The sequence below is a fragment of the Bos taurus genome, chromosome 4, assembly GCF_002263795.3.
Source record: "Bos taurus isolate L1 Dominette 01449 registration number 42190680 breed Hereford chromosome 4, ARS-UCD2.0, whole genome shotgun sequence".
Classification (NCBI taxonomy): Eukaryota; Metazoa; Chordata; class Mammalia; order Artiodactyla; family Bovidae; genus Bos; species Bos taurus.
This window is the reverse complement of record NC_037331.1, coordinates 112,411,265-112,421,225: the sequence shown is the minus strand read 5'-3', so window position 1 is coordinate 112,421,225 and position 9,961 is coordinate 112,411,265. Positions and strand designations below refer to the sequence as shown.

The following is a 9,961-nucleotide window of genomic DNA, read 5'->3' as shown; positions in this document are numbered from 1 at the left end:
GCAACTGAGTATGCACCATCAATGCATTGATGGCCTAAGTGGGCCCTTTACACGTTAATTTATTTGCAATAGTTTGTGGTAAATTACAAAAATATTTTCCCAACTTGCCATTCATCTCCCAGTTTTGTTCATATTCCTAAACTCTTCATGTTTATGTAGCCAAAACTACTGATATTTTCTGTTGGAATTTCTTCCATACCCTCCCTGCTGTTCAGACATTAGTTAGGTATTCAGTTATATTCTCTTCTCCTATATGTTGGGTTTTGTTATACACAATGCTTTAATCCTCTTGGGCTGTGTTTTGATGTACAAAAAGAAGGTGCGTTGCTACTTTAATTATTTTTTCCCAAATAGCTAATTAAACTCTCCCAGTTTCATTTATGTAAATAACCTTTCCTTTCCCGTCTGAATTCACGACTGCTCTAACTCTGGGCAGTAAAGCACGGGGTTAAGTGTGTGGGCTCCAGCGCCAGGCGGCCTGAGTTTGCATCCGGCTGAGTAATCACGTCTCCTTGGACAGCTTACTGCACATCCCTGCGCCTTTGGTTCCTCCGCTCTGCCGCCGGGGTACTGATCACAGCTCTGCGTCAGAGGGTTGTTGTGACACAGCTCAGGCACTTGTGACGATCTTTCATCACGTTTGTAATGTTTTCCCGGGTCCGGGTGTCAGGTGTTCTGTCCTTCTGCTGTTTTAGATGTTCTAACAATTACAACGGAGAAGGCAGTGGCACCCCACTCCAGTACCCTTGCCTGGAAAATCCCATGGACGGAGGAGCCTGGTAGGCTGCAGTCCATGGGGTCGTTAAGAGTCGGACACGACTGAGCGACTTCACTTTCACTTTTCACTTTCCTGCATTGGAGAAGGAAATGGCAACCCACTCCAGTGTTCTTGCCTGGAGAATCCCAGGGACGGGGGAGCCTTGTGGGCTGCCGTCTATGGGGTCGCACAGAGTCGGACACGACTGAAGCGACTTAGCAGCAGCAGCAGCAACAATTACAATGGAAATGTCCTCCCGTATCGCTCCTGTTATACTCACAATTTTCTTAGCTTCCTATTTCATTTTTGGAAATAAATGGTCTGCCTTGTATATATTAGGCCTGGTCTTCCGATTACTTCTCAAGGAATGAGTTTGAAAGAAGGGCACTGCTTGATTGGGCTGGAGGAAGGAGGAATAGTCGAGGTCTGGCGGTTAGGAGAGCAGAGCCCTGAGGGGCTTGGAGGGCGGTGGGAAGAGGAAGGATAGGCAGTGAAGAAGAGGAGACGGAGGACGAGACCGTAGGGCAAAGGGCAGATAGAGCAGGACGAACAAGGCGGGCCGGGCTCGGACCCGAGTTTGGCAGTGTGGGAGAGTTCCGAGCCACCTGCGTTTTCTCCTGGTAACCCGAGAGTGCCTCAACCTCTGCACTTCCGGGTCAGAGGGCCTCAACCTCTGCACTTCCGGGTGTGGGCTGAAGACCGTGACCAAATCAATCTTCCCACCAACCTGAAGAGGAAGACCGGTTGGGTTTCAGAGCAGGAGGACCAGTCTGGAATGACCATGGGTGTTGGAGCCCATGGCAGGGGCTGTGGAGTTTGGCAGGGTCCAGATGTAGCTACAGCAGCATAAAGGTGTGAGTTGAGAGTGTCGTATAACATTAGGGGGTATAGCTCAGGGGTAGAGCATTTGACTGCAGATCAAGAGGTCCCCGGTTCAAATCCGGGTGCCCCCTTCTTATGCTCCATTTTGGAGTTTGGCATAGTCGACCTTCCTTGCGTCCCTGTAACTCTCCCTGTAGTTCAAGCAACCCCTGCACCCTGAAAACAACACTCACCGACTCTTTCCCATCAGAAGAGAGATTCCTTCCTGTCTTTGCACTGTCGTTTCATCCCCACAGAAGACCCACAAGATCAGGATTTGGGGATGACCGGCAATCCAATCCTTTCAGCCCACCAGCCAGGTTGGTTTTCCCAAGGCCAAGGTCTCCACCAGTGCTCCCTCCAGAAACGGAATGCAAGCTACATATCTGAATTTACATTCACTAGTAGCCACCTTAAATATTTAAAGTAAAAAAGGGAAGATGGGTGAAGGGGGGTCAAAAGGTACAGAATTACATAAATAAGTCTTGGGGTGCAATGTACAGCATGGTGACTATAGTCACTATATTAACAATATTTTATTGTATATTTGAAAGTTGCTAAGAGAGTAGATCTTGAAAGTTCTCATAACAAGGGGGGAAGTGTAACTATGTGAGGTGCCTGATGTTAACTAGACTTATTGTGGTGATCATTTGTCAATATATACATGTATCAAATCATGTTGTACACCTTTGATATTACATTGTATATCAATTATATCTCATTAAAACTGGGAAATGTTTTCATAAAAATAAAGTAAAACGACATCAGCAAAACGAATCTCCTATTGTGGAGGGGGCATGCTCTGCAGCTTGTGGGATCTTCGTTCCCCAATCAGGGAGCAAACCCCCGCACTCTGAAAGTGCCAAGTCCTAACCACTGGGCCACCAAGGAATGCCCCAACCCTCCACATTTTAAAATCCAGTATATCCAAAACATACTCATTTCAGCATATGACCAATATAAAACTTTATAAATGAGGTAAATCTTTGAAATCTGGCTGCAGTGTCCTCTTAAGGCACCTGCTTATCTGGACCAGCCACCTGTGGACTGGGGACACTCTGCAGCACGGGAAACCTCACTGGCTTCTTGCCGTTTTCAAGGAAATGGGGAGCCAGGTGCTGGTCAGGGTCCCAGGAGGCTCCTCTTGCTCCCCAGGGTGTGATGGATGGAAAGAGCCCCAGGGAGGAGCCATTGCCCCACCTTCCTCATTATCACAAGGGAAGTTAGCCAGGAGCAGGGAGGGCTGCTCCCCACAGGACAGATGTAAGACTGGAATCCAAGGTGGCTCTGGGGAGACATAGGAGACCCACAGGTTTCCAGGTCCCTGGACAGCCTCTTTCAATTGTCTTTTTTCTGCAGACCAAGTATGTGTAATGAAAATACTTCTGATTCAGGTGCTGGAGTAACCAGTAAGCTCAGAGCAAAGTAGGCTAATTGAAAAGTATTCTCAGAGATTTCCCTGGTAGTCCCATGGTTAAGATGCTATGCTCCCAATGCCTGGGTCACAGGTTCAATCCTTGGTTGGGGAGTTACAACCAGACATGCTACATGGTGTATAGCCAAAACACAAAAGAAAAATTTTAAAAATATTAAGAAGCACTTTTAAAAGTACCCAGTTGCAATTTTCTTATATTGCAGTATATAAACATTTTAGCCACATAATTTCACAGGTCTTTCTTGTCTTTTTGCTTCCCTTCAAAGTCCATTTCTTTAATTTTTTAAATTAATGGCCACATCATGTGGCATGTGGGATCTTATTTCCCAAACCAGGGATTGAAACTTTGTCCCCTGCACTGGGAGCACAGAGAGTCTTAACCACTGAACAGCCAGGCAAGTCCCTCAAAGTACATTTCTTCTACAAAAATATTTGTTAGACAAAGCTCTTGAGATGAGTATGATTCTCCTGAATATTTCACCAAATTTAGATGTTGTAAAGTCCCAAGCTTTGAAAATTTCATTCCCTTCAGGTACAGAATGTAAATTTATTCAATTGAAATGAAGAACTTCAGCCAAAGATTCTTTTGAGACTTTGTAAGCACAATTTTAGAAATTCAGAACTAACTCTTGCACACCATGTGAACTTTCATTGTTTAATGTGCTCAGTTTCTCTCTTGCTTTTGCAAGACGTCTCAATGTCTTTCTGTTTGCAAATTTTATTTTCATTTATTGCAACTCTCTAAAGGTTTCAAAAGCTGAAGTTCTGGGGCACACCATTTGTTGAAAACTTTGATTAAGGATTTCCAACAGGTCTGTGTAAGTGTAGTGTGTTAGTCGTTCAGTCATGTCTGACTCTTTTCGACCCCATGGACTGTAGCCCACCAGGCTCCTCTGTCCATGGGATTCTCCAGACAAGAATACTAGAGTGGGTGGCCATTCCCTTCTCCAGGGGATCTTCCTGACCCAGGAATCGAACCTGGGTCTCCTGCATTACAGGCAGATTCTTTACCATCTGAGCCACCAGTGGAGGTTTGTGCAAAACACAATTCTGGGTGCATATTTTTACAAAAAAAAAAAAAAGGTTTAATACCAATACCATTGCAGAACACTTGGGTTAATTTCACAAAGCAGTTCTTCAAAGGCTCAAACATTTCTAAAATCTTAGTGCTACTGGGGACAGATGTGTCTAAGACAGTGACTATACTGGTAGACCTACAATACAGGTCTGTTCAGTAACTATTTGTACTTTCTTACACACACTGCTAGGTTTCTCAGGCAGCACTAATGGTAAAGAACCCACCTGCCGATGTAGGAGACATAAGAGCTTCAGGTTTGAGTTTGATCCCTGAGTTAGGAAGATCCCGTGGAGGAGGAAATGGCAACCCACTCCAGTATCTTCGCCTGGAGAATCCCATGGACAGAGGAGCCTATTGGACTACAGTTCATGGGGTCGCAAAGAGTCAGACACCACTGAAGCAACTTACCACGCACACCCACATGCAGCCATCATGAAATCTTTTCTTGTATTAAATCAGCCGTGTCACAAAAACAATTTAGTTTTTTAAAAACTTAAAAACAATTCAGCTTTTATATAAATTGGTCGAATATCACAGCCTGTTTAGATACACTTGTGAATTATGTGTGCACCACCGTGCCCACAACATTTCTGCTTCATTTGTTTAGAACTTACTGACAGCATCCCTGCTAAGAACATTGTTTACATTAAAATCTTGGGCTTCAAAACTTGCGTTCTTATATTATTATAGCAAAAACAAAGTTCTATCTTCTATTGAATTCACTCCCCGCTCCCTTTTTTTTGCTTTTTCCTGATGGACCAGGGATTGAACCTGGGCCCCCAGCATTGGTGGGGGGCAGAGTCTTAACCACTGGGCCACCAGGGAAGTCCTACTGAACTCTTAAATGGAGTTTATAACAGCCTTGACAATGTCAGGTATTTCACCTTGGACAAAATGAACTTCCAAAGCTTCATTTTGATTCCATGAACTGGATGCTGAGACAACAGACCCAAAAGCAGGACCGTCCCCAGAGACAGACTTAAGTGGCCCCGTCTAACCAGACTGATGTAGTTCCTCAGCTTATCAGCTCGTGTTCCCTGGGATGTGGGTGCTCCTCAGAAGGGCTCCTCTCGCTGGCTGGTGGAGAGGTTGGAAGAGAGGTGGGATTCATGAAAGAGAGGAGGCTTGACAAGATTCTGGAGCAGAAGTCAAAACCTCTGGGCCTGGTCCTGACTCTGTGGGCAGCCTGGATGTGCCCAGGCATGAAGGGGACCGCAGACTAGTGCTTCTCAGTGGTTTGAGTTCCCCTACGATTCTTTCAAAGTTTCTATTCACATTTTAATAACAGTCTTAACTGTCTTAATATAGGTACACGGTGGCTGGTTTGCAGGGCCATTTTATAATCAGAGCCCAGTGTGATGCATGTACTCAAGTTTCTAATCATGTTGTCATGTGCTCAGTCGCTCAGTCGTGACTCTTTGTGACCCCATGGCCTGTAGCCCCCAGGCTCCTCTGTTCACGAGAGTCTCCAGGAAAGAATACCGGAGTGGGTTGCCATGCCCTGTCACCATGCCTCACTGTAACACTGATGACCAAAGATCAGAGGCCGACTTTGAAAGCAGCTCTTGTGCCCCTTCCCTCTTTGCCCATTTCTGTCCCCCTCTAACTTTTTTTTTTAAGAATTATTTATTTTTTTGCCCACAGCATGCAGAATCTTGGTTCCTGACCAGGAATTGAACCTATGTCCCCTGCAGTGGGCATGTGATTCTTAACCACTGGACCACGAGGGAAATCCCTGACTGCTTAACCTTGAAAAAACCTCCTCGTCGGAATGAGATCACTAGGCAGTTGAACCTAGCTCCTGACTTGTGCTCTCCATGCCTTGCCTAACCTGTTGATTCTTTTCCTAGATTAAAAGAAGAATTAAAAGATGACTAGTCCTCTACCCCCACAACCCCCTTAGCAATCCTGCAGGCAGATCAGACGGGCAGGATAACACCTGGAGAGAGAGTTACACACAACGGAGCACCTCCTGCCTCCTGCCTCCTGCCTCCACGATTCACTGAGATTCTTTCCGCTTTTTTCCCCTTTACAAACTGTCAGGGATGAGCAGACAGTTCGGAGCCGGTCTCGGGGCATGAGTCCACCCTCTCATGAATCCACCAGACTTCCAGCTTTTCTGATTAAAACATATTTCCTTTCTACTGACACTTGCCTCTCGATAATTGGCTTTTGAGCAGTGAGCAGCCACCCCTGAGTTTGGTAACAGCTTTAGCCTATGAGAAATGAGCCTTGAGAGTCAGAGGGCGTGTTAATAGAGGCAGTTAGCAGAGGAGCTGGGGGACCCCTGCGTCTCTGGGCGTGAGCAGCTTCACAAGCACATTGCAAAGAGCCTCTTCTAGCAAAATGATTTCATCTGCTATTCAAATTGCTGTTAACTTGAATGTTCCTGGGTTTGTGATTTTGTTTGTATTGATCTTCTAAAATTGTTTTGTCTTAAAAGTGTATAAAACTGTGAGTGTGAAGCATTTATATCTAGCTGTGTATACACATGTATGTGCAGATACAAGCAGTACCATAAATGAAAATTAAGCTAACCCTGGGGTACTAAGAGAAAATGTTCCCTTTCAAAGGTGCACGTGCAACAAGAAACCAGTAAAATGGTTATGTGGTGGCTGGAAGACTGGGATGGAATGGAGTCTTGAGTTTTGTCTGGATGCTATTTTGTACGTTTTATTTTTAATTTATTATTGTTATTTGGCTGTGTGGCATGCAGGATCTTAGTTCCCCATCTAGGGATCAAACCCATGCCCTCTGTAGTGGAAGCATGGAGTCTTACCCACTGGACTGCCAGGGAAGCTCCTATTTCATACATTTTCAATTCTGTGCCATGTGAAAGTGTTACTTGTAAAAAAGTTAATTCATTCAGAAATTTAGGAAACTTCAAGCAATCTGACTTCCAGAAGCTCCAGGTGGGTCGTCTCAAGGCACTGGTTAGGTCTGTTCCCTAAAACTCCGTTATAAAATGGGGAGCATTTGCTGGGTTCACAGGGCAGGGAGGCGGCTTGGCCCTGAAGCACCAAGGCCCTGAAATTCACCCTCCAGGGCAGCTGAGCTGAGGCAGGACATAGTGGTGGTCCTTTACCTCTTAATTCTGTTACTTAGAAAAAGTGAGACATACTCAGATGTGTCCGACTGTTTGCAACCCCATGGACTATACAGTCCCTGGAATTCTCCAGGCCAGAATAATGGACTGGGTAGCCTTTCCCTTCTCCAGGGGATCTTCCCAACCCAGGGATCGAACCCAGGTTTCCCACATTGCGGGCGGATTCTTTACCAACTGAGCTTAAGCTTTGTGATTTGGGGGTGTGTGTGTAGTTGCTTCATTCATGTCCCACTCTTCGTGACCCTATGGACTGTAGCCTGCTAGGCTCCTCTGTCCATGGGACTCTCCAGACAAGTTGCTTCAATTCCTTGTGTCATTGTTACCTATAAAGAGGGTGGTAGTGGAGATAGCACTCACTACCACAATAATTTTTAAAACTATATATGGTAAAAAAGTAAAAAATTATATACAGTGTATAAAAATTTAGAACAGTTTATCTAGCATATTATAAATGCTCAATAAACATCAGGTCTTAAAATTATTAAGTGGTGTCACAGGTGTCTCACCAAAGTGAGAAGTTGTGAGGAGAGAAGCTAATTTTCCCAGTAGGGGGTATAGCTCAGGGGTAGAGCATTTGACTGCAGATCAAGAGGTCCCTGGTTCAAATCCGGGTGCCCCCTATAATTATCCCAAATTTCCCTTTGCTGGACCTTGTGTAACCAGCAAGGCTGAGGGTATGGAAGCTTTCCTTCATTATTGCCTGGAATTATCCACCGCCCCTACCCCCAGCCTCCCACCCTTCATTCTTACTTGGGACTATATTCCCCATAGCACTGGGGGCTGGTTTGAGTCCTAGAAAGAGAAATGTTCCCAGGTAAGCAATACCATGATTTACACAAAATTAAATTAGATGAGAAAAGCAAGATGCAATAGCATAGGACTGTTATGCTGCCATTTGTGTTTATAAATACAGCCAAGGAGACACTGTGCATTCCTTACTGACGTGCAGACTATCTGGAAGAGGACATAAAAAAATGTTAACACAGGTTCCCCGGGATGCTTGTAGAGAGTCTTGTTAGATGAGAGAGGGAGAATTTTCACTGCATACTTTTTTCTTCATTTTAATCTTTAAATGTATTCTTAAGATTTTTTTTTTTTTTTTTCAGTTTCACGTTCTCAGCAAAATTGAGAGGAATGTACAGAGATTTCCCACATATCCCCTGCCCCTACATAGGGATAACCTCTCGAATTATCAACATCCCCCACCAGAACAGGACATTTGTTACAGGGGACGAACATATGGTGACACATCATAGTCACCAAGTCCACCGTGTTCACTCCTGGTGTCGTACATTCTATGGGTTTGGACAAACGTATCCATCATTATGGGCCTCCCAGGTGGCACAGTGGTGCCCAATGCAGGCGATTCAAGAGATGCGGGTTCGATCCCTGGGTTGAGAAGAGCTCCTGGAGAAGGAAACGGCAGCCCACTCCAGTATTCTTGCCTGGAGAATCCCATGGACAGAGGAGCCTGGGGGCTACAGTCTATGGGGTCTCAAAGAGTCAGACAGGCCTGAGCACTCTGAGAACACATACACATGCCTCATTACAGTATAATGCAGAGTGTTTTCACTGCCCTGAAAATCCTCTGTGCTCTACCTGTATATCTCCCTCTATCCCCTCAAATCCCTGGCAACCGCTGATCTTTTTACTGTCTCCATAGTTTTGCCTTTTCCTGAATGTTGTACAGTATTACTGTGGCCTTTCAGATGGACTTCCTTTACTCAGTAATATGCATGAAAGTTCCCTCCAGGTCTTTCCTAGGCTTGAGAACTCATTTCTTTTTTAGTGTTGAATGCTGTTCCATTGTCCTATGAACCATGGTTCATCTATCCATTCGATACGGACTCTTTAACTACTGAAGGACTTTTGGTTGCTTCCAGCTGCATACGTTTTCATATCTTTTGAACATTGTAGCATATGAATTCTGTGAGTTCATATTTATCTTTTTAAGATAACAATATTTTAAAATAATCAAATTAAATGAGGTCTCACCCACTAAGACTGGTGGGGAATCCAGCATGGGTAGTTTGCACATCCTTCCCCTTTCTGATGCATTTTGCCAGAATCCAGAGTCTGTGCAGAGGTCCGCTCCGAGACCAGGCATGCTCATTTTGAGGCAAGCAGCACCTCCAGGGCCACACCCCCTCAGAGCCGAGCCCAGAACCTTTGCAGGGCCCTTCCTGGTTCTGCAGGAATTCTTCCTAAAGACTCTGTGTGCTGTTAGAAGTCAGCCTCCTCCAATGGTCCCTTCCCATCTTGGGAGGCTCCAACCAGCCGTTCTCCAGTGAGTCCCATCTCCCTGCACCGTGCATCAAGCTTTTGAGCCTTTCCACCTTGCACACAAATCACTCTCCACGACTGGACTTGATTTCTATTTAAAGTCTTCTCTTTGGGATTTCCCCTGTGGTCCAGTGGTTAAGACTCTACTCTTCCAATGCAGGGGCAGGGGGTTCAATCCCTGGTGGGGAGACTAAGATCCCATATGTGGCATGGCTAAAAAAATGTAAGAAAAAAATCTTTTTTGGTAAAAGGATTTAAAGGCTTTTCCAGGGCAGCCCACCCAGTCTGGCAATTTCATTTGGTCTGCTCACACACGAACACACACACACATAGGTTCACACTCACAATAAAACAAGGGAATGCTCAAAGACTCCTGGAGCCCTCTGTCAAATTTGGAGATGGTGAAGGCGTCAATTCAGTATCCTGAAAGCTCATAAAGGG

The 9,961-nt window shown here is 45.2% G+C and overlaps 2 non-coding genes across 2 annotated transcripts; both read left to right on the top strand.

Annotated features, from left to right (window-relative positions):
• Positions 1-1,638: 1,638 nt before the first annotated feature.
• Positions 1,639-1,710, top strand: TRNAC-GCA (transfer RNA cysteine (anticodon GCA)). The gene has a single exon. It is a non-coding gene; the product is annotated as a tRNA-Cys (tRNA).
• Positions 1,711-7,785: 6,075 nt separating this feature from the next.
• Positions 7,786-7,857, top strand: TRNAC-GCA (transfer RNA cysteine (anticodon GCA)). The gene has a single exon. It is a non-coding gene; the product is annotated as a tRNA-Cys (tRNA).
• The last annotated feature ends 2,104 nt before the right edge of the window (positions 7,858-9,961 follow it).